The sequence below is a fragment of the Amblyomma maculatum genome, chromosome 10 (genome assembly GCF_055883805.1).
Source record: "Amblyomma maculatum isolate TAMU_Amacu chromosome 10, ASM5588380v1, whole genome shotgun sequence".
In the NCBI taxonomy this organism is placed as follows: Eukaryota; Metazoa; Arthropoda; class Arachnida; order Ixodida; family Ixodidae; genus Amblyomma; species Amblyomma maculatum.
Window position 1 is genome coordinate 105,804,792 of NC_139353.1, and position 25,951 is coordinate 105,830,742.

Here is a 25,951-nt window from a genome sequence, read left to right on the forward strand (position 1 = left end):
AAGTAAAAGCAGCAGCAAAAAACAGCACATATAGCAAAGGCTAACATCTGTTATGGAAGACAAAACTTCTCATATTATACGTGGAATTCAATCTAGGCTGTTCTTGTTTGTACACATAATCACCTCGTTTCGTAAATTACCCCACAACAGGTTAATAGTTTAGCTTCCAGCTCAACAACAGTGGTCTGAGACCACTGCATGGCTAACAGCAAAGCTGCAAACTTCTTATATAGTCACCCATCCTGGGCACTTAATTTTGCCAGCATGAACTTACAGAAAGTATTGAACAATGCATGTTAAATAATAAAAATAATGCACAAGGAAAAACCGAAATCATGAGTTATTAATTATACAGTACAAAACTTTACATTGTGGACATGTAAATTAACCAAACAGTAATATATTAAGAAAGCCCATCTACAAACAAGTAAAATGGATAAGACAATGAAGGTGAAATGAATCAGAAAGGCTATTATAAAAAATTGGCAAAGTCTTCATGATGTAATTACCACCGTCATATGCACTGCTTGTATAATCTTAGGCTTTAAACAAGGTAGACAAAGCAGTGAATATAACTGTGCATTCTAGGAAAGCAATGCAAAAAGAATGAAACAAAGGAAAGCATAGACTACCTAGTAATATAAACTAGTGTGCAAGAAAAGAAAGCACACAGCACTTGTACTACAGCACATCCTGCCTGCTTTTTAGCTCTTTCCCTCTTCCAAAGGCAACATATATAAACCATGCATCTGACTTCTCGATCACATAACACATCAATTTTTAGACCGAAGTAGTCTCTGGACCCTGCACAGGGTTAAAGCTTTGATAGTCACGAATTCCATCTTAATTAGGTTTCGCGCCGCAGCTCCAGAACAGCGTGACTAAACTAATTGGAACTCCATGCTTCTGAGCGCCTAGCACGGAGGAAGTATTCCTTTCTCCGTGGCACCTAGAGATCCACATCAGTGTCCAATCTAGAATGCCGGCAACCAGCTTCAGTGTTCGAGCAGTGGTAATCTTAATTATCATAGCGGCTGCCTCAGACTATCCACATCGAGACATGAACCCACGAATGTGAAGTGTGCTGCTGGTCATAAAAAAAAAAAATGTAGCTCTTCGTCCATTTGCTTTTGTCTTCCAGGCTGGCAGGATAGTCAGAGAGTGGACTCGAATTCTGACTTGGCTTGCCCTTTTCTCCGCCTATTTTTTTGATACTTTATGATTTATCTTTTTCTCATTTTTGCCAGGGCCTATTTTTCCCAATAACCAGTGGAGCCCAAGGCAGCGTACCATGCAGTATTAGTGTGCAACGCCTAGGGGCACTGGGCCTCGGCGGGGCTCTCGTGGCGCTGATTTATGGGTTGTTTCGACTCAGATAGCACATGCACGGAAGATTTCGGCCGGCAATGACCCCTCTGCGACATAATTTTCTTCATAACGAAGGCTGCACCTCGTTGTAGCGGTACGCGGAAGTATCAAAAAGCACAAATCTTGAGCAACGACGCTCGCAATGCTGAACAAGGCCGAAAGAAAGAAAATAACGAGGTCCTTTTGACGGTCTTAGCAGTATAAACTACAGAATACAGCTAGATAACTGCACTGCAACCTTCGCACCACCTTAGATGTTTGGCAGTTGGAGCCAAGGTTTCAGTTTCGTTATTGCAGCTAAATAGCTTTTATGTAATTTAGTCAAACAATTTGGCCCAGAACACTGCGCTTTATGTCATAGCTAACAATATTTTAATTTTTGTTTAATGGAAAACAATACTACCCTTTGCAAGGATATCGCATCATTTCATTAACTTCGTCAAGACACAATGTTGCAGTGGCCTAATACGACTAGTGAAACTGCCGCGTTCAACTACTTTCGACTGAAGCGCCACTAGATGCGCGCAGCTTACTTTTGTGTAAAGTCTACTTTGTAACAATTCTGTACCTAAAATGCTTGTCACGCGCTGGATACAAAATCGGAAATAGTTTTTTGTACTTTCATGGTCTGGCACGCTGAAAATTGGCAGTTACAAACTGCATTTGCTGACGAATTCTGCTAGGTGACTTTAGCGCCCCCTGTTGTTCGTCAGTGGCGGAGTGGAGCCGCTGAAACGTAGTCTGCTGCACTAACTTTCCTAATACCATCCATGCGTGACGCGTAGTAACAGCGGCCACGGCCGGTCTCGAGGGAGAGAGCGCTTCTCTTCTCTTACGGCCTCTCCAATGGGGTCTGTTTCAACCGCCCGCCGCGCCTCGGTGGGGTCGCCACCGCCCCACTGCTGCTCCTCCGCTACAGACGTTCACGCGCAAGGGAAACGCGCGCTCGCTTTTAGCTTCGCCCGCGTCATTTGCAACTGGCAGGTCCTGACATTTCGCCCCTTATGGTTTATACAAAGTCCGTCATCAACATCGAACATTTATCGTGTACGAGGAATAAAATAGTCAACAATCCGCCCACGCACGCGATCCTTCGTCAGTTCGGCCGTGCACGGTCGAATGAAGCTTCGGGTACACTTCAAGATTTTTTACCTCTAAGTTTTGTACAAAAATAAATTTACCAGGCTATGCAATCTGCCTTTGATGGTTTTAAGCAGGTGTAGCGCAACCTGACGTGAGTTCTTGGTGAACTGTTGGGTGGAGATTTTGTCAACCGCTACCGTCTTCGTTTAGATCAGAAGAGGCATCGGCAAAAATTCATAGCGCGTCTCAGATTCAGAGTAAATAACAAAAATTTACTCATATAGCAAAAATTTCACTTGTCTAGTGGACTGGGCAGTTCTAGCTTCGTTCAAAACGTATCAGTCGGTTGAAACACCGAAGATGTACATGTAGTCTCGCGACTACATTTAATCAATGAAATGGGCATAAACAGTTAAGCAGAATCGAAAAGAGCAGCAAACAATAAAAAAATTTTCCTTCAAAGTTACACATTTCACTATATATTCATCAATTCATCAAAATGCGAACTGCGTCTAGAAAATTCAGGCTCAAAATCTTCCTGCACGGCTTGTGCACATAAGGAGTTGGCCTTTCGGTCTTCTCTGTCACTTTTCTAGTATAATTAATTAAGAAGAATTCTGAGAAATTTTTCAAATATCAATGAAACGGACTTAATAACATAGCTGTTGTCAATACCTTTCTGGCAGCTCAGTATTGAGTTCTGAAATGCTGACTGAATCAGGATCTTAAGTACTTCGAGAACATTTGTGTGTAGTAGGTGCACGGCAGCTTTTCCGAAAAAAAAAAAGGTTTGTCCAATAGGGCAACAAGCTCTGGTTTCGGATAATGCAGTCCACTAGAACATTGTCCTCGTAGAGGAGGGTACTACATGGGGCTGCTTCTTTCGCTAGTTTCAAGAAGAATAGCGCAAGCGTCAGACCCGAAGTTGATTAACTAAATGATATATCCAGCGAGGTAAGGTGAACCGGAATATGTGACAGTAGAAAATGGGATGGCAGGAGATGCCATCACTTCCTTCCGTGCCTTGATTTTGCTCTCAGATGAAACGTTCGTCTTGACAATGTAGTCATGTAGTCATGTGCCGCTAGCTGTCACGGCCCTCGCATCTGGCATATGTCATTCCCTTCCGCACATTAACCTTACTTTCCCGAAGAGAACCTCAATGGGTCGCTATATAAGGCTTGAAATGAGTCTTCAGTGAGGGTGTCCTTCTTTAACGCTTTAGAAGTTTCTTGCATACTTTCGATATAGCAGGTGAACTCATTCGTAAGTCACTGCATCGAGTATCACCTTCACCATTTATTGGCCTTTTTTTACCACTTCGAGCACAAGTGGTGTCATGAATATCAACCATTTTTTGTTTTCATATTAAGCATAATATCATGTAAAATGTTCATTAAAACAATGTTTATTTGCAAAATTAAAATAATGTTTATAATACCACATATTGCCAAGTATATGAATTCTAATAACACTTAAAACTCAACCCTACAACGTTTACTTTGACTGTTATAGTAATACTTTATATCATGCAAGCGTTTTGCAATTTACATTACATTTTTTATGAAATTATTTTCATCTTCGGTGCTACATGAATGGTTTCGCATCTAGCGCTGAAAGACGGTTTTGCTGTTGCAGACGAGTTGCTGTCACGTTAGCCTTGAAGAAGCTTCGATGTGATCACTGCTCATTCAGTTTTCTTTTTGTTCCCATTCGTGTACAGGCTTGGGGAAAATTCGGATTAAAATGAACAAAAGTAGCTACCGTGCCGCAATGTATGCCATGCTTGTCGAACGTTTGCTGAACGACAGTGTTTTTTATATCCGTTCACGTGTGGTAGGTTGACGACATGCCGCTGCAGCATCTACCTTCTGTGCTCTTTAATTTCGGGGCTGCACTCACCACGAAACTCGCGAGCGACAACACGAAACCAGGCAAAAACCACCCGCCGCCGCTGAAGCAGACGCGGAGCGAACAGTGAGCAGGTCGCGCCCCTTGCGGTGGCGGAGAGCGTAGCACAAGGAGAAAAGTTCCCATTGTTCCCGCAGCGATTGAGAAGGCCGTAAGAAAGAGCGCGCGCCCTCTCCCTCGAGACCGGCTGTGCAGCGGCATGGCGGCGTCGTAATGTCAGTTGTTCGTTTTTGAAGTTGAAATACTTCGCTAAAGCCGGTGTTCGCGTTCGTCGATGATTGCTGCGCTTTGCTTTGTGCGTCCAGCGTGCAGTGTTCTATACGGTTGGAGTTGTTGGTTGATATAGCGGAAACGTCAAACGCTTGAGAAGCGCTGAAGCCCCCACGCACCTGGCAATGCGGGCTTCGTTCCGGTTGGCGTAACTTAACCTGTTGCCAGACTATGCTACCAGTGTTTCCACCAAATTTGACGGCCAAATTTGACGGGCACAGTAGCTCGTCCACCACTCCCTCACTCACTTCCTCGGAACTTTCCTCCTCGCAATAATCGCCGCGCTCGTCCACCACTTCCTCACTCACTTCCTCGAATCGCCGCACTCGCTATGACCGTTACGCGCGCTCGCTGTTGGCGGCTGCGAATTTCTATGACCGTTGGCGGCTGCGAATTTCGACTACGCGTGCTGTGAGTTGTTTTTTCTTCCGGTTATTCTTGGCAATGTTTTCCTCCTTTCAGCTGCTGTCAAATACCGCGATTGCCTTACACAATGACCGTTCGATCGGCACGCATGTTTTCCGGCTGACGCTACACGGCCAAATTTTTATTTTACGGCAATGTCTTCCGGCTGGCGTTACATAACCTCGACGGCGCTTATAGTAGCCTTACCTGTTTTCCGGCCGGCGTTACATAACCTCGACGGCGCTTATAGTAGCCTTACCTGTTTTCCGGCTGGCGTTACATAACCTCGACGGCGCTTATAGTAGCCTTACCTGTTTTCCGGCTGGCGTTACATAACCTCGACGGCGCTTATAGTAGCCTTACCTGTTTTCCGGCTGGCGTTACATAACCTCGACGGCGCTTATAGTAGCCTTACCTGTTTTCCGGCCGGCGTTACATAACCTCGACGGCGCTTATAGTAGCCTTACCTGTTTTCCGGCTGGCGTTACATAACCTCGACGGCGCTTATAGTAGCCTTACCTGTTTTCCGGCCGGCGTTACATAACCTCGACGGCGCTTATAGTAGCCTTACCTGTTTTCCGGCCGGCGTTACATAACCTCGACGGCGCTTATAGTAGCCTTACCTGTTTTCCGGCTGGCGTTACATAACCTCGACGGCGCTTATAGTAGCCTTACCTGTTTTCCGGCTGGCGTTACATAACCTCGACGGCGCTTATAGTAGCCTTACCTGTTTTCCGGCCGGCGTTACATAACCTCGACGGCGCTTATAGTAGCCTTACCTGTTTTCCGGCTGGCGTTACATAACCTCGACGGCGCTTATAGTAGCCTTACCTGTTTTCCGGCTGGCGTTACATAACCTCGACGGCGCTTATAGTAGCCTTACCTGTTTTCCGGCTGGCGTTACATAACCTCGACGGCGCTTATAGTAGCCTTACCTGTTTTCCGGCTGGCGTTACATAACCTCGACGGCGCTTATAGTAGCCTTACCTGTTTTCCGGCTGGCGTTACATAACCTCGACGGCGCTTATAGTAGCCTTACCTGTTTTCCGGCCGGCGTTACATAACCTCGACGGCGCTTATAGTAGCCTTACCTGTTTTCCGGCTGGCGTTACATAACCTCGACGGCGCTTATAGTAGCCTTACCTGTTTTCCGGCTGGCGTTACATAACCTCGACGGCGCTTATAGTAGCCTTACCTGTTTTCCGGCTGGCGTTACATAACCTCGACGGCGCTTATAGTAGCCTTACCTGTTTTCCGGCTGGCGTTACATAACCTCGACGGCGCTTATAGTAGCCTTACCTGTTTTCCGGCTGGCGTTACATAACCTCGACGGCGCTTATAGTAGCCTTACCTGTTTTCCGGCTGGCGTTACATAACCTCGACGGCGCTTATAGTAGCCTTACCTGTTTTCCGGCCGGCGTTACATAACCTCGACGGCGCTTATAGTAGCCTTACCTGTTTTCCGGCTGGCGTTACATAACCTCGACGGCGCTTATAGTAGCCTTACCTGTTTTCCGGCTGGCGTTACATAACCTCGACGGCGCTTATAGTAGCCTTACCTGTTTTCCGGCTGGCGTTACATAACCTCGACGGCGCTTATAGTAGCCTTACCTGTCTTCCGGCTGGCGTTACATAACCTCGACGGCGCTTATAGTAGCCTTACCTGTTTTCCGGCCGGTGTTACATAACCTCGACGGCGTTTGTAGTAACCTTACCTGTTTTCCGGCTGGCGTTACATAACCTCGACGGCGCTTATAGTAGCCTTACCTGTTTTCCGGCTGGCGTTACATAACCTCGACGGCGCTTATAGTAGCCTTACCTGTCTTCCGGCTGGCGTTACATAACCTCGACGGCGCTTATAGTAGCCTTACCTGTTTTCCGGCTGGCGTTACATAACCTCGACGGCGCTTATAGTAGCCTTACCTGTCTTCCGGCTGGCGTTACATAACATCGACGGCGCTTATAGTAGCCTTACCTGTTTTCCGGCTGGCGTTACATAACCTCGACGGCGCTTATAGTAGCCTTACCTGTTTTCCGGCTGGCGTTACATAACCTCGACGGCGCTTATAGTAGCCTTACCTGTCTTCCGGCTGGCGTTACATAACCTCGACGGCGCTTATAGTAGCCTTACCTGTCTTCCGGCTGGCGTTACATAACCTCGACGGCGCTTATAGTAGCCTTACCTGTTTTCCGGCTGGCGTTACATAACCTCGACGGCGCTTATAGTAGCCTTACCTGTTTTCCGGCTGGCGTTACATAACCTCGACGGCGCTTATAGTAGCCTTACCTGTCTTCCGGCTGGCGTTACATAACCTCGACGGCGCTTATAGTAGCCTTACCTGTCTTCCGGCTGGCGTTACATAACCTCGACGGCGCTTATAGTAGCCTTACCTGTTTTCCGGCTGGCGTTACATAACCTCGACGGCGCTTATAGTAGCCTTACCTGTTTTCCGGCTGGCGTTACATAACCTCGACGGCGCTTATAGTAGCCTTACCTGTTTTCCGGCTGGCGTTACATAACCTCGACGGCGCTTATAGTAGCCTTACCTGTTTTCCGGCTGGCGTTACATAACCTCGACGGCGTTTGTAGTAACCTTACCTGTTTTCCGGCTGGCGTTACATAACCTCGACGGCGCTTATAGTAGCCTTACCTGTCTTCCGGCTGGCGTTACATAACCTCGACGGCGCTTATAGTAGCCTTACCTGTTTTCCGGCTGGCGTTACATAACCTCGACGGCGCTTATAGTAGCCTTACCTGTTTTCCGGCTGGCGTTACATAACCTCGACGGCGCTTATAGTAGCCTTACCTGTCTTCCGGCTGGCGTTACATAACCTCGACGGCGCTTATAGTAGCCTTACCTGTTTTCCGGCTGGCGTTACATAACCTCGACGGCGCTTATAGTAGCCTTACCTGTCTTCCGGCTGGCGTTACATAACCTCGACGGCGCTTATAGTAGCCTTACCTGTTTTCCGGCCGGCGTTACATAACCTCGACGGCGTTTGTAGTAACCTTACCTGTTTTCCGGCTGGCGTTACATAACCTCGACGGCGCTTATAGTAGCCTTACCTGTTTTCCGGCTGGCGTTACATAACCTCGACGGCGCTTATAGTAGCCTTACCTGTCTTCCGGCTGGCGTTACATAACCTCGACGGCGCTTATAGTAGCCTTACCTGTTTTCCGGCTGGCGTTACATAACCTCGACGGCGCTTATAGTAGCCTTACCTGTTTTCCGGCTGGCGTTACATAACCTCGACGGCGCTTATAGTAGCCTTACCTGTTTTCCGGCTGGCGTTACATAACCTCGACGGCGCTTATAGTAGCCTTACCTGTCTTCCGGCTGGCGTTACATAACCTCGACGGCGCTTATAGTAGCCTTACCTGTTTTCCGGCCGGCGTTACATAACCTCGACGGCGTTTGTAGTAACCTTACCTGTTTTCCGGCTGGCGTTACATAACCTCGACGGCGCTTATAGTAGCCTTACCTGTTTTCCGGCCGGCGTTACATAACCTCGACGGCGTTTGTAGTAACCTTACCTGTTTTCCGGCTGGCGTTACATAACCTCGACGGCGCTTATAGTAGCCTTACCTGTTTTCCGGCCGGCGTTACATAACCTCGACGGCGTTTGTAGTAACCTTACCTGTTTTCCGGCTGGCGTTACATAACCTCGACGGCGCTTATAGTAGCCTTACCTGTTTTCCGGCTGGCGTTACATAACCTCGACGGCGCTTATAGTAGCCTTACCTGTTTTCCGGCTGGCGTTACATAACCTCGACGGCGCTTATAGTAGCCTTACCTGTTTTCCGGCCGGCGTTACATAACCTCGACGGCGTTTGTAGTAACCTTACCTGTTTTCCGGCCGGCGTTACATAACCTCGACGGCGCTTATAGTAGCCTTACCTGTTTTCCGGCTGGCGTTACATAACCTCGACGGCGCTTATAGTAGCCTTACCTGTTTTCCGGCTGGCGTTACATAACCTCGACGGCGCTTATAGTAGCCTTACCTGTTTTCCGGCCGGCGTTACATAACCTCGACGGCGCTTATAGTAGCCTTACCTGTTTTCCGGCTGGCGTTACATAACCTCGACGGCGCTTATAGTAGCCTTACCTGTTTTCCGGCCGGCGTTACATAACCTCGACGGCGTTTGTAGTAACCTTACCTGTTTTCCGGCCGGCGTTACATAACCTCGACGGCGTTTGTAGTAACCTTACCTGTTTTCCGGCTGGCGTTACATAACCTCGACGGCGCTTATAGTAGCCTTACCTGTTTTCCGGCTGGCGTTACATAACCTCGACGGCGTTTGTAGTAACCTTACCTGTTTTCCGGCTGGCGTTACATAACCTCGACGGCGCTTATAGTAGCCTTACCTGTTTTCCGGCTGGCGTTACATAACCTCGACGGCGCTTATAGTAGCCTTACCTGTTTTCCGGCCGGCGTTACATAACCTCGACGGCGCTTATAGTAGCCTTACCTGTTTTCCGGCTGGCGTTACATAACCTCGACGGCGCTTATAGTAGCCTTACCTGTTTTCCGGCCGGCGTTACATAACCTCGACGGCGTTTGTAGTAACCTTACCTGTTTTCCGGCTGGCGTTACATAACCTCGACGGCGCTTATAGTAGCCTTACCTGTTTTCCGGCCGGCGTTACATAACCTCGACGGCGTTTGTAGTAACCTTACCTGTTTTCCGGCTGGCGTTACATAACCTCGACGGCGTTTGTAGTAACCTTACCTGTTTTCCGGCCGGCGTTACATAACCTCGACGGCGCTTATAGTAGCCTTACCTGTTTTCCGGCTGGCGTTACATAACCTCGACGGCGCTTATAGTAGCCTTACCTGTTTTCCGGCTGGCGTTACATAACCTCGACGGCGCTTATAGTAGCCTTACCTGTTTTCCGGCCGGCGTTACATAACCTCGACGGCGCTTATAGTAGCCTTACCTGTTTTCCGGCCGGCGTTACATAACCTCGACGGCGTTTGTAGTAACCTTACCTGTTTTCCGGCCGGCGTTACATAACCTCGACGGCGGTTATGGCAGTCTTAGCGGCTTTGATGCTTGTGGTAGCCTTAGCGGCGTGCTCTGATATCTACTTCCGAACTTCGCAGCTGCGAATTTCGGCTACGCGTTCTCTTATTTATTTATTTATTTATTATTATTATTATTTTTTGGCTTCGGTGTACTCTTGACAACGTTTTCCTCATTTAAGACAAGGCTGCGAATGTCGGCACGCCTGTTTTCCGGCTGGCGTTACATAACCTCGACGGCGCTTATAGTAGCCTTACCTGTTTTCCGGCTGGCGTTACATAACCTCGACGGCGTTTATAGTAACCTTACCTGTTTTCCGGCCGGCGTTACATAACCTTCTCAGAAACCCAAGTGCACGTGCGCGCCACATACTGCTCCCAGCATTGTCCCTTTCCAGCAATTGCAAATCTTTCCTGCATTCGCGGGAAATCATCTAATGGCCGTATGCGTCATGCTCCTTGGTGGTGTCGCCGATAAGGGTCCGTGGGTGTTTGGGATGGTGTGGTCCCAGACTGGAGAGCTTCGCCTCTTCAAAGTTGACAAGAGGGACGCAGCTACTTTAGGCCCTATCATCGCGGCCAACATCAAGCCAGGAACTACAGTTTACAGTGATGAATGGGCCGCGTACAACTGTATTCCGACCCTTCAGGACCCAACCGGAGTTCCCCTGAATCTCAACTGGCACACGGTGAACCACACCATCCATTTTGTCGACTCCACGACCGGAGCAAACACTCAGCGCATTGAAAGCGCATGGCAAAAAATCGAACGCAAGCTAGTGCGCAACGGCCAGAAGACGTCATCGGCTCTTCTGGAGTCGCACCTCTACTGGCATTGGTGGCAGTCCATCAACGGCCGCACGAAGTGTTCGGACCCTTTTCTGCGCCTAATGGAAGCCATCGCAAGATGCTGTAAAGGACCCTGGCTTCGCCGCTGATCTATTTGCTTCGAAGTCGGGGCAAACAACGCTGGCTTCAGCGACAGCACCTACTGTCACAATTTTTTAACCGGTTCCTATCGGAGCCACCAAGAGATGCCTAGGCAGAGTCGTCGCTGTCCGCTCCGGCCCCACCCTCTCTCTGGTCACTCGTAGTTTCTTACCAGTGCCACGTCTCCAGTCTAATCTTCTAACCTCAGTTAACCGTACGCGACTTGCTACACATCGGAAATAAAATCAGAGCACGCGAAATTCGCAGCTGCGAAGGTCAGACGTATATATCAGAGCACGCCGCCAAGGCTACCACAAGCGTCGCAGCCGCTAAGACTGCCATAAGCGCCGTCGAGGTTATGTAACGCCAGCCGGAAGACAGGTAAGGCTACCATAAGCGCCGTCGAGGTTATGTAACGCCAGCCGGAAAACAGGTAAGGCTACTATAAGCGCCGTCGAGGTTATGTAACGCCAGCCGGAAAACAGGTAAGGCTACTATAAGCGCCGTCGAGGTTATGTAACGCCAGCCGGAAAACAGGTAAGGCTACTATAAGCGCCGTCGAGGTTATGTAACGCCAGCCGGAAAACAGGTAAGGCTACTATAAGCGCCGTCGAGGTTATGTAACGCCAGCCGGAAAACAGGTAAGGCTACTATAAGCGCCGTCGAGGTTATGTAACGCCAGCCGGAAAACAGGTAAGGCTACTATAAGCGCCGTCGAGGTTATGTAACGCCAGCCGGAAAACAGGTAAGGCTACTATAAGCGCCGTCGAGGTTATGTAACGCCAGCCGGAAAACAGGTAAGGCTACTATAAGCGCCGTCGAGGTTATGTAACGCCAGCCGGAAAACAGGTAAGGCTACTATAAGCGCCGTCGAGGTTATGTAACGCCAGCCGGAAGACAGGTAAGGCTACTATAAGCGCCGTCGAGGTTATGTAACGCCAGCCGGAAAACAGGTAAGGCTACTATAAGCGCCGTCGAGGTTATGTAACGCCAGCCGGAAAACAGGTAAGGCTACTATAAGCGCCGTCGAGGTTATGTAACGCCAGCCGGAAGACAGGTAAGGCTACTATAAGCGCCGTCGAGGTTTGTGTAACGCCAGCCGGAAAACAGGTAAGGCTACTATAAGCGCCGTCGAGGTTATGTAACGCCAGCCGGAAAACAGGTAAGGCTACTATAAGCGCCGTCGAGGTTATGTAACGCCAGCCGGAAGACAGGTAAGGCTACTATAAGCGCCGTCGAGGTTATGTAACGCCAGCCGGAAGACAGGTAAGGCTACCATAAGCGCCGTCGAGGTTATGTAACGCCAGCCGGAAAACAGGTAAGGCTACTATAAGCGCCGTCGAGGTTATGTAACGCCAGCCGGAAAACAGGTAAGGCTACTATAAGCGCCGTCGAGGTTATGTAACGCCAGCCGGAAGACAGGTAAGGCTACTATAAGCGCCGTCGAGGTTTGTGTAACGCCAGCCGGAAAACAGGTAAGGCTACTATAAGCGCCGTCGAGGTTATGTAACGCCAGCCGGAAAACAGGTAAGGCTACTATAAGCGCCGTCGAGGTTATGTAACGCCAGCCGGAAAACAGGTAAGGCTACTATAAGCGCCGTCGAGGTTATGTAACGCCAGCCGGAAAACAGGTAAGGCTACTATAAGCGCCGTCGAGGTTATGTAACGCCAGCCGGAAAACAGGTAAGGCTACTATAAGCGCCGTCGAGGTTATGTAACGCCAGCCGGAAAACAGGTAAGGCTACTATAAGCGCCGTCGAGGTTATGTAACGCCAGCCGGAAAACAGGTAAGGCTACTATAAGCGCCGTCGAGGTTATGTAACGCCAGCCGGAAAACAGGTAAGGCTACTATAAGCGCCGTCGAGGTTATGTAACGCCAGCCGGAAAACAGGTAAGGCTACTATAAGCGCCGTCGAGGTTATGTAACGCCAGCCGGAAGACAGGTAAGGCTACCATAAGCGCCGTCGAGGTTATGTAACGCCAGCCGGAAAACAGGTAAGGCTACTATAAGCGCCGTCGAGGTTATGTAACGCCAGCCGGAAAACAGGTAAGGCTACTATAAGCGCCGTCGAGGTTATGTAACGCCAGCCGGAAAACAGGTAAGGCTACTATAAGCGCCGTCGAGGTTACGTAACGCCAGCCGGAAAACAGGTAAGGCTACTATAAGCGCCGTCGAGGTTATGTAACGCCAGCCGGAAGACAGGTAAGGCTACCATAAGCGCCGTCGAGGTTATGTAACGCCAGCCGGAAAACAGGTAAGGCTACTATAAGCGCCGTCGAGGTTATGTAACGCCAGCCGGAAAACAGGTAAGGCTACTATAAGCGCCGTCGAGGTTATGTAACGCCAGCCGGAAGACAGGTAAGGCTACCATAAGCGCCGTCGAGGTTATGTAACGCCAGCCGGAAAACAGGTAAGGCTACTATAAGCGCCGTCGAGGTTATGTAACGCCAGCCGGAAAACAGGTAAGGCTACTATAAGCGCCGTCGAGGTTACGTAACGCCAGCCGGAAAACAGGCGTGCCGACATTCGCAGCCGTGTCTTAAATGAGGAAAACGTTGTCAAGAGTACACCGAAGCCAAAAAAAAAAATAATAAATAAATAAATAAATAAATAAATAAATAAATAAATAAATAAATAAATAAATAAGAGAACACGTAGCCGAAATTCGCAGCTGCGAAGTTCGGAAGTAGATATCAGAGCACGCCGCTAAGGCTACCACAAGTATCAAAGCCGCTAAGACTGCCATAAGCGCCGTCGAGGTTATGTAACGCCAGCCGGAAGACACTGCCGTAAAATAAAAATTTGGCCGTGTAGCGTCAGCCGGAAAACATGCGTGCCGATCGAACGGTCATTGTGTAAGGCAATCGCGGTATTTGACAGCAGCTGAAAGGAGGAAAACATTGCCAAGAATAACCGGAAGAAGAAAAAACAACTCGCAGCACGCGTAGTCGAAATTCGCAGCCGCCAACGGTCATAGAAATTCGCAGCCGCCAACAGCGAGCGCGCGTAACGGTCATAGCGAGCGCGGCGATTCGAGGAAGTGAGTGAGGGAGTGGTGGACGAGCGCGGCGATTATTGCGAGGAGGAAAGTTCCGAGGAAGTGAGTGAGGGAGTGGTGGACGAGCCACACTGTGCCCGTCAAATTTGGCCGTCAAATTTGGTGGAAACACTGGTAGCATAGTCTGGCAACAGGTTAAGTTACGCCAACCGGAACGAAGCCGCAATGCGTTCACGTTCAACGCTGCAAGCGTCTGCCGGGTTCGAACCGCACCGGAAAAGAAGCACTTGAGGCAAGTCATCGCATTTGCAGGTAAAGCATTCATTATAGTAGTTGTTCTGCCTGTGCTGCAACGCTTGCGATGCACTGTTGTGTACGCGAGCATCTGTGGCTGGATACCTCATTTAGATTTAACTGCGTAGCGCAGCGATGGTCCTTGTTATATTCTTCGGTGCACCTTGCACAACCCAGTGTTCGTAGAACATTTGTATCGCTATTTGCAGTTCCTTTTAATAAAGTGCTTCTACTAGCAGTTCGATATAAATGCCGAAGTCGGTGTTCAGCCTAAAATAATGAACATCTGAATGAAAGGAAACGGAGCTTAGTTTTCTCTTGCGCAAGTAATATGTGCGTTTCAAGGTAATGCCGGAAACATCGATTGTAGTGTAGGACTCGTGAAACGTGAGGAACTACTGTTTGCATTTCAAAATTTGTCGCGTTTTCTTGCGTTTTCTTGTGATTTGGAAGCCCTTCAATGTTTGTCAGCGACATGCAGAAATGCTCAAGGGAAGTTTCCAAACATAGTCATACAAAGAGCTTTACTTCTATTTTTTTTTTCGCGACATTATGCAGGCCAAGCAGGAGTCTCATGGCCTACTGCGAAGCCGCTTTCCATGCACTTGCCAGTTCATAGCGGGTTTGAAAAGACATATGTACTCAGATTTTTTTTTTACACAATGAAGCAGCCGTGCTTCTTTCACAGTAGCAATAAGGGACCGTTGACATCACAAACTGGGGAATACAGCTCTACTTGCTAGATGGGGGACAGGTCAAGGACAAGACACGAATGAACGTGTCCTAGGTCTATCAAGTAGCGCAGTATTCCACAGTATGATCAACCAACTGGCCCCCGTGTTTTCATTGTTGACATTACAAAATCAATGTGAAAAGCTCTTCATTGTTTGTCAGCCAATTGCAGAAAGGCTCAAAGGAAGTTTCCAAACCAGCATACAAAGAGCTTCACTTCTAATTTTTTTTTTTTTTTGCAAAGTCACATTGTGCAGGCCAAGCAGGAGTCTCATGGCCTACTGCGAGGCCGCTTTCCATGCACTTGCCAGTTCATAGCGGGTTTCAAAAGACATATGTACTCAGATTTTTTTTTTACACAATGAAGCAGCCCTGCTTATTTCACAGTAGCAATAAGGGACCATTGACATCACAAACTGGGGAATACAGCGCTACTTGCTAGATGGGGGACAGGTCAAGGACAAGACACGAATGAACGTGTCCTCGGTCTATCAAGTAGCGCAGTATTCCACAGTATGATCAACCAACTGGCCCCCGTGTTTTCATTGTTGACATTACAAAACCAATGTGAAAAGCCCTTCATTGTTTGTCAGCCAATTGCAGAAAGGCTCAAAGGAAGTTTCCGAACCAGCATACAAAGAGCTTCACTTCTAATTTTTTTTTTTTGCAAAGTCACATTGTGCAGGCCAAGCAGGAGTCTCATGGCCTACTGCGAGGCCGCTTTCCATGCACTTGCCAGTTCATAGCGGGTTTGAAAAGACATATGTACTCAGATTTTTTTTTTACACAATGAAGCAGCCGTGCTTATTTCACAGTAGCAATAAGGGACCGTTGACATCACAAACTGGGGAATACAGCTCTACTTGCTAGATGGGGGACAGGTCAAGGACAAGACACGAATGAACGTGTCCTCGGTCTATCAAGTAGCGCAGTATTCCACAGTATGATCAACCAACTGGCCCCCGTGTTTTCATTGTTGACATTACAAAATCAATGTGAAAAGCCCTTCGTTGTTTGTCAGCCAATTGCAGAAAGGCTCAAAGGAAGTTTCCGAACCAGCATACAAAGAGCTTCACTTCTAATTTTTTTTTTTTTGCAAAGTCACATTGTGCAGGCCAAGCAGGAGTCTCATGGCCCTACTGCGAGGCCACTTTCCATGCAATTACCAGTTCATAGCGGGTTTGAAAAGACATATGTACTGAGATTTTTTTTTTTTTACACAATGAAGCAGCCGTGCTTATTTCACAGTAGCAATAAGGGACCGTTGACATCACAAACTGGGGAATACAGCTCTACTTGCTAGATGGGGGACAGGTCAAGGACAAGACACGAATGAACGTGTCCTCGGTCTATCAAGTAGCGCAGTATTGCACAGTATGATCAACCAACTGGCCCCCGTGTTTTCATTGTTGACATTACAAAATCAATGTGAAAAGCCCTTCATTGTTTGTCAGCCAATTGCAGAAAGGCTCAAAGGAAGTTTCCGAACCAGCATACAAAGAGCTTCACTTCTAATTTTTTTTTTTTTTTGCAAAGTCACATTGTGCAGGCCAAGCAGGAGTCTCATGGCCTACTGCGAGGCCGCTTTCCATGCACTTGCCAGTTCATAGCGGGTTTGAAAAGACATATGTACTCAGATTTTTTTTTTTACACAATGAAGCAGCCGTGCTTATTTCACAGTAGCAATAAGGGACCGTTGACATCACAAACTGGGGAATACTGCGCTACTTGCTAGATGGGGGACAGGTCAAGGACAAGACACGAATGAACGTGTCCTCGGTCTATCAAGTAGCGCAGTATTCCACAGTATGATCAACCAACTGGCCCCCGTGTTTTCATTGTTGACATTACAAAATCAATGTGAAAAGCCCTTCATTGTTTGTCAGCCAATTGCAGAAAGGCTCAAAGGAAGTTTCCGAACCAGCATACAAAGAGCTTCACTTCTAATTTTTTTTTTTTTTGCAAAGTCACATTGTGCAGGCCAAGCAGGAGTCTCATGGCCCTACTGCGAGGCCACTTTCCATGCGATTACCAGTTCATAGCGGGTTTGAAAAGACATATGTACTGAGATTTTTTTTTTTTACACAATGAAGCAGCCGTGCTTATTTCACAGTAGCAATAAGGGACCGTTGACATCACAAACTGGGGAATACAGCTCTACTTGCTAGATGGGGGACAGGTCAAGGACAAGACACGAATGAACGTGTCCTCGGTCTATCAAGTAGCGCAGTATTGCACAGTATGATCAACCAACTGGCCCCCGTGTTTTCATTGTTGACATTACAAAATCAATGTGAAAAGCCCTTCATTGTTTGTCAGCCAATTGCAGAAAGGCTCAAAGGAAGTTTCCGAACCAGCATACAAAGAGCTTCACTTCTAATTTTTTTTTTTTTGCAAAGTCACATTGTGCAGGCCAAGCAGGAGTCTCATGGCCTACTGCGAGGCCGCTTTCCATGCACTTGCCAGTTCATAGCGGGTTTGAAAAGACATATGTACTCAGATTTTTTTTTTACACAATGAAGCAGCCGTGCTTATTTCACAGTAGCAATAAGGGACCGTTGACATCACAAACTGGGGAATACAGCTCTACTTGCTAGATGGGGGACAGGTCAAGGACAAGACACGAATGAACGTGTCCTCGGTCTATCAAGTAGCGCAGTATTCCACAGTATGATCAACCAACTGGCCCCCGTGTTTTCATTGTTGACATTACAAAATCAATGTGAAAAGCCCTTCATTGTTTGTCAGCCAATTGCAGAAAGGCTCAAAGGAAGTTTCCGAACCAGCATACAAAGAGCTTCACTTCTAATTTTTTTTTTTTTGCAAAGTCACATTGTGCAGGCCAAGCAGGAGTCTCATGGCCCTACTGCGAGGCCACTTTCCATGCGATTACCAGTTCATAGCGGGTTTGAAAAGACATATGTACTCAGATTTTTTTTTTTACACAATGAAGCAGCCGTGCTTATTTCACAGTAGCAATAAGGGACCGTTGACATCACAAACTGGGGAATACAGCTCTACTTGCTAGATGGGGGACAGGTCAAGGACAAGACACGAATGAACGTGTCCTCGGTCTATCAAGTAGCGCAGTATTCCACAGTATGATCAACCAACTGGCCCCCGTGTTTTCATTGTTGACATTACAAAATCAATGTGAAAAGCCCTTCATTGTTTGTCAGCCAATTGCAGAAAGGCTCAAAGGAAGTTTCCGAACCAGCATACAAAGAGCTTCACTTCTAATTTTTTTTTTTTTTTTGCAAAGTCACATTATGCAGGCCAAGCAGGAGTCTGATGGCCCTACTGCGAGGCCACTTTCCATGCGATTACCAGTTCATAGCGGGTTTGAAAAGACATATGTAATCAGATCTTTTTTTTACACAATGAAGCAGCCGTGCTTATTTCACAGTAGCAATAAGGGACCGTTGACATCACAAACTGGGGAATACAGCTCTACTTGCTAGATGGGGGACAGGTGAAGGACAACACACGAATGAATGTGTCCCCGGTCTATCAAGTAGCGCCGTATTCCCCAGTATGGTCAACCAACTGGCCCCCGTGTTTTCATTGTTGACATTACAAAATCAATGTTAAAAGCCCTTCATTGTTTGTCAGCCAATTGCAGAAAGGCTCAAAGGAAGTTTCTGAACCAGCATACAAAGAGCTTCACTTCTAATTTTTTTTTTTTTGCAAAGTCACATTATGCGGGCCAAGCAGGAGTCTCATGGCCCTACTGCGAGGCCACTTTCCATGCGATTACAAGTTCATAGCGGGTTTGAAAAGACATATGTACTCAGATTTTTTTTTTTACACAATGAAGCAGCCGTGCTTATTTCACAGTAGCAATAAGGGACCGTTGACATCACAAACTGGGGAATACAGCTCTACTTGCTAGATGGGGGACAGGTGAAGGACAACACACGAATGAATGTGTCCCCGGTCTATCAAGTAGCGCCGTATTCCCCAGTATGATCAACCAACTGGCCCCCGTGTTTTCATTGTTGACATTACAAAATCAATGTGAAAAGCCCTTCATTGTTTGTCAGCCAATTGCAGAAAGGCACAAAGGAAGTTTCCGAACCAGCATACAAAGAGATTCACTTATAATTTTTTTTTTTTTTTGCTAAGTCACATTATGCGGGCCAAGCAGGAGTCTCATGGCCCTACTGCGAGGCCACTTTCCATGCGATTACCAGTTTATAGCGGGTTTGAAAAGACATATGTACTCAGATTTTTTTTTTTACACAATGAAGCAGCCGTGCTTATTTCACAGTAGCAATAAGGGACCGTTGACATCACAAACTGGGGAATACAGCTCTACTTGCTAGATGGGGGACAGGTCAAGGACAAGACACGAATGAACGTGTCCTCGGTCTATCAAGTAGCGCAGTATTGCACAGTATGATCAACCAACTGGCCCCCGTGTTTTCATTGTTGACATTACAAAATCAATGTGAAAAGCCCTTCATTGTTTGTCAGCCAATTGCAGAAAGGCTCAAAGGAAGTTTCCGAACCAGCATACAAAGAGCTTCACTTCTAATTTTTTTTTTTTTTGCAAAGTCACATTGTGCAGGCCAAGCAGGAGTCTCATGGCCTACTGCGAGGCCGCTTTCCATGCACTTGCCAGTTCATAGCGGGTTTGAAAAGACATATGTACTCAGATTTTTTTTTTACACAATGAAGCAGCCGTGCTTATTTCACAGTAGCAATAAGGGACCGTTGACATCACAAACTGGGGAATACAGCTCTACTTGCTAGATGGGGGACAGGTCAAGGACAAGACACGAATGAACGTGTCCTCGGTCTATCAAGTAGCGCAGTATTCCACAGTATGATCAACCAACTGGCCCCCGTGTTTTCATTGTTGACATTACAAAATCAATGTGAAAAGCCCTTCATTGTTTGTCAGCCAATTGCAGAAAGGCTCAAAGGAAGTTTCCGAACCAGCATACAAAGAGCTTCACTTCTAATTTTTTTTTTTTTGCAAAGTCACATTGTGCAGGCCAAGCAGGAGTCTCATGGCCCTACTGCGAGGCCACTTTCCATGCGATTACCAGTTCATAGCGGGTTTGAAAAGACATATGTACTCAGATTTTTTTTTTTACACAATGAAGCAGCCGTGCTTATTTCACAGTAGCAATAAGGGACCGTTGACATCACAAACTGGGGAATACAGCTCTACTTGCTAGATGGGGGACAGGTCAAGGACAAGACACGAATGAACGTGTCCTCGGTCTATCAAGTAGCGCAGTATTCCACAGTATGATCAACCAACTGGCCCCCGTGTTTTCATTGTTGACATTACAAAATCAATGTGAAAAGCCCTTCATTGTTTGTCAGCCAATTGCAGAAAGGCTCAAAGGAAGTTTCCGAACCAGCATACAAAGAGCTTCACTTCTAATTTTTTTTTTTTTTTGCAAAGTCACATTATGCAGGCCAAGCAGGAGTCTGATGGCCCTACTGCGAGGCCACTTTCCATGCGATTACCAGTTCATAGCGGGTTTGAAAAGACATATGTAATCAGATCTTTTTTTTACACAATGAAGCAGCCGTGCTTATTTCACAGTAGCAATAAGGGACCGTTGACATCACAAACTGGGGAATACAGCTCTACTTGCTAGATGGGGGACAGGTGAAGGACAACACACGAATGAATGTGTCCCCGGTCTATCAAGTAGCGCCGTATTCCCCAGTATGGTCAACCAACTGGCCCCCGTGTTTTCATTGTTGACATTACAAAATCAATGTGAAAAGCCCTTCATTGTTTGTCAGCCAATTGCAGAAAGGCTCAAAGGAAGTTTCTGAACCAGCATACAAAGAGCTTCACTTCTAATTTTTTTTTTTTTGCAAAGTCACATTATGCGGGCCAAGCAGGAGTCTCATGGCCCTACTGCGAGGCCACTTTCCATGCGATTACAAGTTCATAGCGGGTTTGAAAAGACATATGTACTCAGATTTTTTTTTTTTACACAATGAAGCAGCCGTGCTTATTTCACAGTAGCAATAAGGGACCGTTGACATCACAAACTGGGGAATACAGCTCTACTTGCTAGATGGGGGACAGGTGAAGGACAACACACGAATGAATGTGTCCCCGGTCTATCAAGTAGCGCCGTATTCCCCAGTATGATCAACCAACTGGCCCCCGTGTTTTCATTGTTGACATTACAAAATCAATGTGAAAAGCCCTTCATTGTTTGTCAGCCAATTGCAGAAAGGCACAAAGGAAGTTTCCGAACCAGCATACAAAGAGCTTCACTTCTAATTTTTTTTTTTTTTTGCTAAGTCACATTATGCGGGCCAAGCAGGAGTCTCATGGCCCTACTGCGAGGCCACTTTCCATGCGATTACCAGTTTATAGCGGGTTTGAAAAGACATATGTACTCAGATTTTTTTTTTTACACAATGAAGCAGCCGTGCTTATTTCACAGTAGCAATAAGGGACCGTTGACATCACAAACTGGGGAATACAGCTCTACTTGCTAGATGGGGGACAGGTGAAGGACAACACAAGAATGAATGTGTCCCCGGTCTATCAAGTAGCGCCGTATTCCAAAGTATGATGAACCAACTGGCCCCCGTGTTTTCATTGTTGACATTACAAAATCAATGTAAAAAGCCCTTCATTGTTTGTCAGCCAATTGCAGAAAGGCTCAAAGGAAGTTTCCGAACCAGCATACAAAGAGCTTCACTTCTAATTTTTTTTTTTTTTTGCAAACTCACATTATGCAGGCCAAGCAGGAGTCTCATGGCCCTACTGCGAGGCCACTTTCCATGTGATTACCAGTTCATAGCGGGTTTGAAAAGACATATGTACTCAGATTTTTTTTTTTACACAATGAAGCAGCCGTGCTTATTTCACAGTAGCAATAAGGGACCGTTGACATCACAAACTGGGGAATACAGCTCTACTTGCTAGATGGGGGACAGGTCAAGGACAAGACACGAATGAACGTGTCCTCGGTCTATCAAGTAGCGCAGTATTCCCCAGTATGATCAACCAACTGGCCCCCGTGTTTTCATTGTTGACATTACAAAATCAATGTGAAAAGCCCTTCATTGTTTGTCAGCCAATTGCAGAAAGGCTCAAAGGAAGTTTCCGAACCAGCATACAAAGAGCTTCACTTCTAATTTTTTTTTTTTTTTTGCAAAGTCACATTATGCAGGCCAAGCAGGAGTCTCATGGCCCTACTGCGAGGCCACTTTCCATGGGATTACCAGTTCATAGCGGGTTTGAAAAGACATATGTACTCAGATTTTTTTTTTTACACAATGAAGCAGCCGTGCTTATTTCACAGTAGCAATAAGGGACCGTTGACATCACAAACTGGGGAATACAGCTCTACTTGCTAGATGGGGGACAGGTCAAGGACAAGACACGAATGAACGTGTCCTCGGTCTATCAAGTAGCGCAGTATTCCACAGTATGATCAACCAACTGGCCCCCGTGTTTTCATTGTTGACATTACAAAATCAATGTGAAAAGCCCTTCATTGTTTGTCAGCCAATTGCAGAAAGGCTCAAAGGAAGTTTCCGAACCAGCATACAAAGAGCTTCACTTCTAATTTTTTTTTTTTTTGCAAAGTCACATTATGCAGGCCAAGCAGGAGTCTCATGGCCCTACTGCGAGGCCACTTTCCATGCGATTACCAGTTCATAGCGGGTTTGAAAAGACATATGTACTCAGATTTTTTTTTTTACACAATGAAGCAGCCGTGCTTATTTCACAGTAGCAATAAGGGACCGTTGACATCACAAACTGGGGAATACAGCTCTACTTGCTAGATGGGGGACAGGTGAAGGACAACACACGAATGAATGTGTCCCCGGTCTATCAAGTAGCGCCGTATTCCCCAGTATGATCAACCAACTGGCCCCCGTGTTTTCATTGTTGACATTACAAAATCAATGTGAAAAGCCCTTCATTGTTTGTCAGCCAATTGCAGAAAGGCTCAAAGGAAGTTTCCGAACCAGCATACAAAGAGCTTCACTTCTAATTTTTTTTTTTTTTGCAAAGTCACATTATGCAGGCCAAGCAGGAGTCTCATGGCCTACTGCGAGGCCGCTTTCCATGCACTTGCCAGTTCATAGCGGGTTTGAAAAGACATATGTACTCAGATTTTTTTTTTTACACAATGAAGCAGCCGTGCTTATTTCACAGTAGCAATAAGGGACCGTTGACATCACAAACTGGGGAATACAGCTCTACTTGCTAGATGGGGGACAGGTGAAGGACAACACACGAATGAATGTGTCCCCGGTCTATCAAGTAGCGCCGTATTCCCCAGTATGATCAACCAACTGGCCCCCGTGTTTTCATTGTTGACATTACAAAATCAATGTGAAAAGCTCTTCATTGTTTGTCAGCCAATTGCAGAAAGGCTGAAAGGAAGTTTCCGAACCAGCATACAAAGAGCTTCACTTCTAATTTTTTTTTTTTTGCAAAGTCACATTGTGCAGGCCAAGCAGGAGTCTCATGGCCCTACTGCGAGGCCACTTCCCATGCGATTGCCAGTTCATAGCGGGTTTGAAAAGACATATGTAATCAGATCTTTTTTTTACACAATGAAGCAGCCGTGCTTATTTCACAGTAGCAATAAGGGACCGTTGACATCACAAACTGGGGAATACAGCTCTACTTGCTAGATGGGGGACAGGTGAAGGACAACACACGAATGAATGTGTCCTCGGTCTATCAAGTAGCGCAGTATTCCACAGTATGATCAACCAACTGGCCCCCGTGTTTTCATTGTTGACATTACAAAATCAATGTGAAAAGGCCTTCATTGTTTGTCAGCCAATTGCAGAAAGGCTCAAAGGAAGTTTCCGAACCAGCATACAAAGAGCTTCACTTCTAATTTTTCTTTTTTTTTGCAAAGTCACATTGTGCAGGCCAAGCAGGAGTCTCATGGCCTACTGCGAGGCCGCTTTCCATGCACTTGCCAGTTCATAGCGGGTTTGAAAAGACATATGTACTGAGATTTTTTTTTTTACACAATGAAGCAGCCGTGCTTATTTCACAGTAGCAATAAGGGACCGTTGACATCACAAACTGGGGAATACAGCTCTACTTGCTAGATGGGGGACAGGTCAAGGACAAGACACGAATGAACGTGTCCTCGGTCTATCAAGTAGCGCAGTATTCCACAGTATGATCAACCAACTGGCCCCCGTGTTTTCATTGTTGACATTACAAAATCAATGTGAAAAGCCCTTCATTGTTTGTCAGCCAATTGCAGAAAGGCTCAAAGGAAGTTTCCGAACCAGCATACAAAGAGCTTCACTTCTAATTTTTTTTTTTTTTGTTGCGAAGTCACATTATGCAGGCCAAGCAGGAGTCTCATGGTCCTACTGCGAGGCCACTTTCCATGCGATTACCAGTTCATAGCGGGTTTGAAAAGACATATGTACTGAGATTTTTTTTTTTTTACACAATGAAGCAGCCGTGCTTATTTCACAGTAGCAATAAGGGACCGTTGACATCACAAACTGGGGAATACAGCGCTACTTGCTAGATGGGGGACAGGTCAAGGACAAGACACGAATGAACGTGTCCTCGGTCTATCAAGTAGCGCAGTATTCCACAGTATGATCAACCAACTGGCCCCCGTGTTTTCATTGTTGACATTACAAAATCAATGTGAAAAGCCCTTCATTGTTTGTCAGCCAATTGCAGAAAGGCTCAAAGGAAGTTTCCGAACCAGCATACAAAGAGCTTCACTTCTAATTTTTTTTTTTTTTTGCAAAGTCACATTATGCAGGCCAAGCAGGAGTCTCATGGCCCTACTGCGAGGCCACTTTCCATGCGATTACCAGTTCATAGCGGGTTTGAAAAGACATATGTAATCAGATCTTTTTTTTACACAATGAAGCAGCCGTGCTTATTTCACAGTAGCAATAAGGGACCGTTGACATCACAAACTGGGGAATACAGCTCTACTTGCTAGATGGGGGACAGGTGAAGGACAACACACGAATGAATGTGTCCCCGGTCTATCAAGTAGCGCCCTATTCCCCAGTATGGTCAACCAACTGGCCCCCGTGTTTTCATTGTTGACATTACAAAATCAATGTGAAAAGCCCTTCATTGTTTGTCAGCCAATTGCAGAAAGGCTCAAAGGAAGTTTCCGAACCAGCATACAAAGAGCTTCACTTCTAATTTTTTTTTTTTTTGCAAAGTCACGTTATGCGGGCCAAGCAGGAGTCTCATGGCCCTACTGCGAGGCCACTTTCCATGCGATTACCAGTTCATAGCGGGTTTGAAAAGACATATGTACTCAGATTTTTTTTTTTACTTAATGAAGCAGCTGTGCTTATTTCACAGTAGCTATAAGGGACCGTTGACATCACAAACTGGGAATACAGCTCTACTTGCTAGATGGGGGACAGGTGAAGGACAACACACGAATGAATGTGTCCCCGGTCTATCAAGTAGCGCCGTATTCCCCAGTATGATCAACCAACTGGCCCGCGTGTTTTCATTGTTGACATTACAAAATCAATGTGAAAAGCCCTTCATTGTTTGTCAGCCAATTGCAGAAAGGCTCAAAGGAAGTTTCCGGACCAGCATACAAAGAGCTTCACTTCTAATTTTTTTTTTTTTTTGCAAAGTCACATTATGCAGGCCAAGCAGGAGTCTCATGGCCTACTGCGAGGCCGCTTTCCACGCACTTGCCAGTTCATAGCGGGTTTGAAAAGACATATGTACTCAGATTTTTTTTTTTACACAATGAAGCAGCCGTGCTTATTTCACAGTAGCAATAAGGGACTGTTGACATCACAAACTGGGGAATACAGCGCTACTTGCTAGATGGGGGACAGGTGAAGGACAACACACGAATGAATGTGTCCTCGGTCTATCAAGTAGCGCAGTATTCCATAGTATGATCAACCAACTGGCCCCCGTGTTTTCATTGTTGACATTACAAAATCAATGTG

At 46.6% G+C, this 25,951-nt stretch overlaps 1 long non-coding RNA gene across 1 annotated transcript in view; it reads left to right on the top strand.

Moving 5' to 3' along the window:
• Nucleotides 1–14,219: 14,219 nt before the first annotated feature.
• LOC146177193 (uncharacterized) overlaps nt 14,220–25,951 on the top strand; it is a 118,661-nt gene continuing 106,929 nt past the window's right edge. Inside the window, exon 1 of the long non-coding RNA XR_014701273.1 lies at nt 14,220–14,302. This is a non-coding gene — a long non-coding RNA (uncharacterized LOC146177193). The remainder of the gene's footprint in view (nt 14,303–25,951) is intronic.